We start from the raw sequence: 8,136 nt of genomic DNA on the forward strand, positions 1-8,136 counted from the left end.
TCGGGAGGTAAGCAAACACATACCGGCGTTCGCTCACCTCTTAAATGTCAAAGATTTACAGGGTTATTTACAAAAGGGGTGAATAGTATGTAGAATGCAGGAGAAAAGAAAAATCTAGGCCAAAAATAGCTGATTTGAAAAAATTCTCCAATTCAGCTCACTTTCCAGTTTGACTATGTTGTCCTAGATTGTTCACTTCTCCTGCCTTCTCCAAACTCTTCACCCTTTTGTAAATAACCCTGTTAGATTCAAATTTTTCCTATTTCATTTAGGTATGGAGTGTCCAGTGGTGTAGTCTGGTCAGAAGTCATAAAATGTATTTCGGACATTTTGCCGCACATTTGTGATTCAAAAGTGTGCATTCGGAGGGGTGACTGGTGATGTAGTTCAGTCCAGTCATGTAACAATTCTTTTTTATTAACTCCATTTTTATTACTGAAAATTGCTGGCTATTAAAATGAAGCTCTCATTTTGTCTGATACAGAGCAGGTGGTTTTTGTAAATGTTTTCCTACCATACTGGTACTTTTAAGATCAGAATGTGTACCCTAAAGTTTGAGGTATTCCTTGCTCTAAAATAATTTCTGAAGGATTACTGGTAGCTTTTTACCTGACACAGAATTGGTGGTCATTATGGCACTTTTTTTAAATCTGCAGTAGTCAAGTGCTCATTTTTCTATAAAAAAAAGTATCCTTAAAAAGTAAGCCTTTGTACCCGAGACATTTATCATCTACATAATAATCAGCAATGTGGTAACAGTCTAGATACCTGGACAATAAATGTTTAAAAGCTTTATTAGTCTGCAATTTACATATAAATAATTCTATAAAATCATTACTAGCCCAACATAAACAAAAACTTGTTTTTCAGGCAGTAAAGCTGTGTACTGCTTCCATTTAAGATACTTTATCTCCCTGTGCATACAGCCCATAATTTAGTCTGTGTCTACATCCCACATGGCTCCTTAAGTCGGAACAGTGGGGTCACATTTTCTAAACCTGGAATTCTTTCTTTATGTGGATTCTATACTGCCTACTGAAATATCTTAATTCTCTCCCTGAATCCCCTGCCACTCCTATACCTACTTACCCTTCCCCTAGGGTCTGAAGTATGAGACTGTCCAAACTGCAGAGTAAACAACCAGAGAATGTAATTTTGTAACACTCATTTCTGTTCTCTAAGTCTGCACACATTACATCAACCAAGTCAGGCACTCATACACATCCTCTATCACAATTGATTTGACTCTTGGCTGGTATAAAGGGAGTTATGGCAATCTAATACAAGGAAATACAGGACATAATTACACCTTACATCATAGAATATATATAACTTTCTTTGTTAGGAACATAGGAACCAGCAAACAGTCAATTACTATTTTAAAACTTGGAATATTGTAATCTGTAGGTACTGAGAAATGACTTATGACATGTTCACTGCTTACTCACTTGGAACCTATTAATTCATTTCTTAACAAAGGTTTTACTGTTTGCAGTGTAAACGTTATGTACAAATAATATGACTAGCTGCCTGAAGGGCTCATGTTTTATATGTAGGCACTATATTTACCTTGCGGATAAATAATACTTAGTATAAGGTATAAGTTAATGTTGATTTAAGTCTAACCTCATCCAAGTTAAATATTTGGTGTGTAAAATATTACAATTATATTTGCTTTTTTGTGGTAAGTTTATAAGACCAAAAAGAACACATCTTGCAAGAAAATCAGAAAAACCTCCATTGTTTGAAGAAGAGAAGACACACGACTGCCAAATTTTCATTTTAATGTAGGTCAAGTTAAACTATAATTACGAATGAACGTTAGTTGCAGAAAAGTGACATTAAATGTTTCATTTTTTTTTTTACTTTTCACAGCCCACAGGAACAAAAAAAAAGTGCACGGTTCCCTCCACAATTAGATATGGCTTCTTCTTTCCATGATAGAGCTTTAACTTGTATCTGTGGGTGGCACAACGAACTGTGCTCACAGACAGTGATTTTTGGAAGTATTCCTGAGCCCATGCAGTGATCTTGATTACAGAATCATACCTGTTTTTTTATAATTCTTTATTTAAGTTTTATATTTTCAAAAACAAAGAACATAGATTAAGCATTAGGGAAGGTTTACAAGTTAATCATATAATATAAACAATTTGAATTATATCTTGAAAAAATGAAATCAGATATTACATAGTATAATCCCATAGGTACTGTATATGTCTTATTGTCTTATTGGTTATTGAGACTAAATGAGAAGATATATATACATACATACTCACGTACACACACATACAAACACACATACACACACATACATTTATATAATTTATTTATTTCTCTTTCCTTCTTCTCACCCCTCTCCCTCTCTCCTTCCCTTCCCCATATCTTCCAAGTAAGAGAAGTAAGAGAATCAGGAAAAAATGTATCGAAGAGAAGAAATATGAGAATTAGAAATAGAATAGTAGATAGAGGTATATCAAAGAGGGAATGCCAGCCGTAGGGGGCAGATCAGCAACCATCTTCCTTTTTGAGGGTTGAGGGTACTCTATACCAGCAAGATAAAATGTTATAGTTATTTTCTTGTATCTTGCTTGAAATAGAACCATAATGGGTAAAATACAATGTATCGCTTTTTTGTTTCGATGTAAGAGAAATTTTCAAGTCTCGTTCCATTTTATTAGAAACTGTGGGATAAATTCCTCCTCTGGATGGATCAGGGATTTATAATTTATAATCAGGGATTTTATACCTGTTTTTAATGCAGTGCCGCCTGAGGGCCCCAAGATCACCGGCATCCAATATTGTGTTTTGGCTTTATCCCTTGCGTACAGAGACTTCTCCAGATTTTTAGAATCTTTTGATGATACTGTAGATGATGATATATTTAAAGTCTTTGCAATTTTACATTGAAAAACATTTTAATGAAATGGTTCGACAATGTTTAGACGCAGCTTTTCACAGATTGGTGAACCTCCGTCGTCTATACTTTTGAGAAACGCTGACTCTCTAGGATGCTCTTTTTACATCATGTTACTGACCTGTTGCCAATTAACCTAATTCGTTGCAAAATGTTCTTCCAGCTCTTCCTTGTTAGTACCACTTACTTTGCCAGCTTTTTGTTGCCTTAACCCAGCTTTTTTGAGACGTGTTGCTGCCATCAATTTCAGAATTACCTTATTTATATGGTACATTTTTGCAGTTTAAACATTTGATATGTTTTCTATCATGTGGGTTTATGTGATTTGCAAATCATTGCATTCTGTTTTCATGTACAAAACTAAAAATAAGGTTTGAAAGGGGGTTCCTCTTTGTAACACTTATCATTCAAAAGGAACTTTTGTGTGTACATTACAAATATGATAGTTCCTCTTCTATATCTGTAAAATACTATTATGAATGATTCAAACAAAATCATTAGGTAGCAATTGCTTGTATTACTCTTTGACCTTTTATTTAAAGGCCACTATGAATTAGTTTCATTTGTAAGTACCTTGTTTTCCTTTTCATGGTCTTTCTTGGAAATCACCTACATGCATTTATTAGTTGGCCTGGCCTGTAACATAACAAAGCAAACAAATTCAATATGGCAGTACAAATAGTAGAGCTGAAAAGCAAAGTGAAGAGCAATTAGTAGATTACATTTTACTGGAGTCTATTGACTAAAAAAGTAAAACTAATTGGTTGCTTTTGATGTGACTCTGATTAATAATGAAAACCATTAGATAACAACAAAGCTGGTTTATAATATCTGGAGAAGGAAATCAAAATATTTTATACAATCTGAAGTATTTGCATATTTCTAACCTGTATTAGAAAATGAAATATGTTTTAAATGAATCATTGATTTATCATATATTTTGATTTATCATATATTTTCCAAATTGTAGTTAAGTAGGGTTTCCAAAAAAAGTTGTTTTAGGATTAAAACCTGCCTGGTGTCTATCCTGTTCAAAATTCAGCCTAGTGAAAGTAATTAAACACTTGTCACTGCAATATCTTGCTGGCTTTTTTCTGCTAAATAAATACACTGTAATGTTGTTTTTTACTTATTAGGTTGCCTGGTGCCTCTTCTAGTTAATGTGCTAAAATTATATGGTATTTTGGGTGCTTTTTCTGTGAAATAAATAAAATATTGATTTAAAAATGGTGAACATGTATCCTGTTTTAAATTCAACCTATTGAAAGTTTTTAAATTACTGCACCCATATTTATTACAATATATTGGGGGCTTTTTTCAGTGAAATAAATACACTTTAATATTGATTTCTTGATAAAATAAGCTGCCTACTCACTTTTATGGAACTTGCAGCATGCCACTCCCCACTATCTCTGCTGGTCCCCATCCTTCCCTCCCCAAGTGGTTACTGACCTCCTCTGCTCGTCCTGGGAGCCCTGAACCAAAATAAATGCTATCAGGATGGTGAGTGGGAGAACATAGTGGAAAATTTGTTCCCCAAAGACCTCTACAGAGTGAAAACCCAAAAGCATTCAGCTCTGGGCATTTCGGGTTTCAGAGCTGGCAACATCCCAGCTGCAAAGTCAGGTAAACAGCAGGCCATACATAGTCTGTGTTTGGTCAGCTGGAGATGAGGGCAGTGAAGAGATTAGGGAACGAATATTTCTCCATTAGGTGAGAAAAATTGGCTTAAGTGAAAAAAAAGTAAAAAGTATTATTACAAGTAAAATATAAAATGAATAAATGCAACCGTGTTCTTGCTATCATTTTAAACAGCCGATGACGGCTGTTTTATACAAGTGATCCGCCGGCTGTCTAGCTTGTATGGTGCAGCCGAATTTGTGCCCCCCCCCACGCCGCCTTCTCCGTGCTGTGACATGGCAGGTCTCCCCTCATTATTCAGAGGTAAATCAGAAGGCTTCTAGCCACTGATCTCTCCTCCAATCACTAGACCCAGAAGTGATGTCGATTACATCACTTCCAGTGTCACTGTGCACTGTGCAACTCCTAGAGCCAGGAGAAGAAGCTGGTGAAGCAAATCTCTGCTTCATCAGCTTCTTTTGGGTCCCTAGGTGAAATTAGGGGTCTAGAAGACCTCTGATGTCTCCATAAAGAGGACCTACAATTATGGACAACGGCACTCCAATAGTGGATAGAATAATTGTCTGTACTATTTTGACGGTGGCCATCCGTCGACTACCGATGCACCCATCTTATTACTATGGTCAGGAGTGCAATGGGTACATGGACTGTAGCATAAAGAGGACCTGTCACATCATATTTGATATTACATAGGGGGTTTGTTAGTCCCCTATGTGCTAGCAATAAAGTTAAGTGTAAAAAAAATTAAAAATCAAGGCAACATACAAAATTTAAAAAATGCAAAAAAGGTTTTAAGTCCCTGCCCCCATGTATACAAACACAAACACACGTCGGGTGCACCTACGCAAAAAAGAAAATTGCGCCACACATGTTACATATGTTTGGCCTAGATAGTTCACTTTTCCTGCCTTCTCCAAACTCTTCATCCTTTTCTGTTTCTTTCAAACATATCTTGAGAGATAGAAAATAAACTAGCATAGTTTTCGGACACATCATTTACAGTATTATTCAAACTGTATTCCAACAAAGCACATGCTGTTCTTCAACTTAGGCAAATAATTTTATCTCCTTCCTTGTTTTCAACAAACAATAATCACGGGTTTGCATTTTTTAAGCTTCCTGCAGTGACTTGTGTCTCTGTGTCTATTAGACTATTTTTCCCTATCTGCTGCCTCAGGCATTAGAACACATTTCAGTGCATGTGTCAATTTCCAATTAAGAAATGTTCTTTTCCTTCTATAAACTATGCTATCTGTATTACTCATGCAAGGCACTCAAGGGAGTGTGTGAGACCAGTTGTTAAAATACACTGACAAAATATAGATTAACCCAAACTGACCAGTGAGCACCAGACTTGCATTGTGTTGGTAATGCGCATAATGTGAGCAATATCCTAAAATCTAGTTTTGGCATTAACAAGTTAAGTGAATTTCTTAAAATAATACCAGGTGATCCTGCCATGAAGGTCCTTGTCCAGGCACTTTCTGTTACAGTTCTGTGCCTGCATTGTGTCACTCAGTTGTGCTCTTGCTTTGTCAGTGTTACCCTGCCACATGGCCATTTCAAAACACATTACGCAAGTGGGGTCCACGGTTGTCACCATTAAAAATCCTGCCTTATGAAGAGCAATGCAGCCATTTTGCGAGCCATATAGACAGGAAGTGGCTGCAAAGAGGTTGCATGGAATTAGCAGCACTGAAATGCAATATAGAATTAAAAAAGGTTAAAACAATATTTTATATAAAAAAAGAAATGGCAATTGTTTAATTGTTTATGGTACACAGTGCTTTAGAAGACATAGCAATTGTCTTAAAATGATGGGGATGGGTTGGAGACAATGATTGTATGTTTACAACACACACTCATTGTCTTAAGCAACAGGGAGTGATCAGGTTATTTTATAACAAACAAAACAGTGCTCAAACGTCTCTATATTTGTTGGAACAAAATACATGCATGAAGGATTAAATTTAGAATTCCCTTATAACACCATCTCAGTGAATACAAAACATACAAGAATAATCTCTATGCAAAACACAGTCTTTCTTGTAAATCACATCATAAACGATATAAACTATAAGTGTGTTTAAAAACTTCTATAGTGACGACAATCAACTCTTCCTTAAGGTGCCCATACACCTTGCGATCATCGGACTACACTTTCGTCTGATAATCAAACCGTCGTACGATTTTCATACGGTGGCCCCGTCCTGCCCCGATTATCACAAGGTTGAATCAGCAGTAATTAAAAAAACACCTGGACAAATTTCGGTAGTCGACCGCACTTATTTTCGTTTGCACATGAGCAGTGTAAATTGTACGAATTTTGATGTACGGAAACCACACCAACCTTGCGAAAATCGTACGATCGACCGAAGTTTTCTAACCTGCTGGTTAGTCAAAAGTTGATCAATTGTACATTATTTGCGGTTGTACACTGCCCAACAACTGTATGAATATCGGACGAAAACGCGATCGCATACGAAAATCGGACGATATTCGTGAGGTGTATGGGCACCTTTAGTGCAATACTACATTTTTTCCTCTACCACCTGGATAACAAACTTACCAGCAGAGTGAGATCGATTTAAAAACAAGGTCAAAATCATTTAGAAATATCCAACGGAATGAGTTTTAAAACTCACCAACCCCTTTACGCTTTCAGCATCTGAAAGTGTAATTGACAAAACATAAGAGGGATAATCTCATAGCAAAATTCTGTTTTATTTAAAATTGAATTTTAAATTCCATATGAAAGCATGTAAACCATTTGCATAGTGTACTAAGCACTATGTGTAACAGCAGTCTGATATTCCCCTGGCTAATGACACAAACTATACATTTCCTCTGAGCATAGACACCTGAGGCTGGATGATCCATTCCTGTTGGTCCCACCCAACACATTTCACCATTGTGACTTTGCCAGGTTCTCAAACAGAAACAGAATATTGACATGCTCTTTATACCTAGCATTCCATTTTTAAAATGTATGTTTAAAATACAACAAATCAAACCATATTTTAACCCCTTTCGAACCAGACATAAAATACATAACTCCAATCCCCTTTATAAAAAAAAAAAAAATACTAATAAAACAATTTATACCCAGTACTTTATTTAAACCTTTAGGTGTAAGCCTGTCCATAGTCCTGGATTTATCAATAGTGCCAGTACCACAAAACTTAAGACCGTTGGGGTCCCTATTGTGGTATTTCTGAAAATGCAGTCACAAATATAGGCAGTCCCCGGGTTACATACAAGATAGGGACTGTAGGTTTGTTCTTAAGTTGAATTTGTATGTAAGTCAGAACAGGTAAATTTTTTAAGTGTAAGTTTTTTAAGTGTAACACCAGCCAAAAAATGTTTTCGTTTTAGATAGCATAGGGAAGGGTCACGTTTGTTTTGCTGTCTGTTCCCCTTATTCAGTAGATTATAATATCATTAAAGAAAACTTTTATTTAAAATGACACACCAAAAAAAGTTTTTTTCCATTTTTAATTTTATTTTATAAACTTTATTATTTGTTTGCATTTTTAATTTTTATTTATTTAACTTTTTAATTTTTTTTTTTTAATTTT

This window comes from Nanorana parkeri, unplaced genomic scaffold, assembly GCF_000935625.1.
Source record: "Nanorana parkeri isolate BGI_ZX_2015 unplaced genomic scaffold, ASM93562v1 scaffold275, whole genome shotgun sequence".
NCBI classification, from domain to species: Eukaryota; Metazoa; Chordata; class Amphibia; order Anura; family Dicroglossidae; genus Nanorana; species Nanorana parkeri.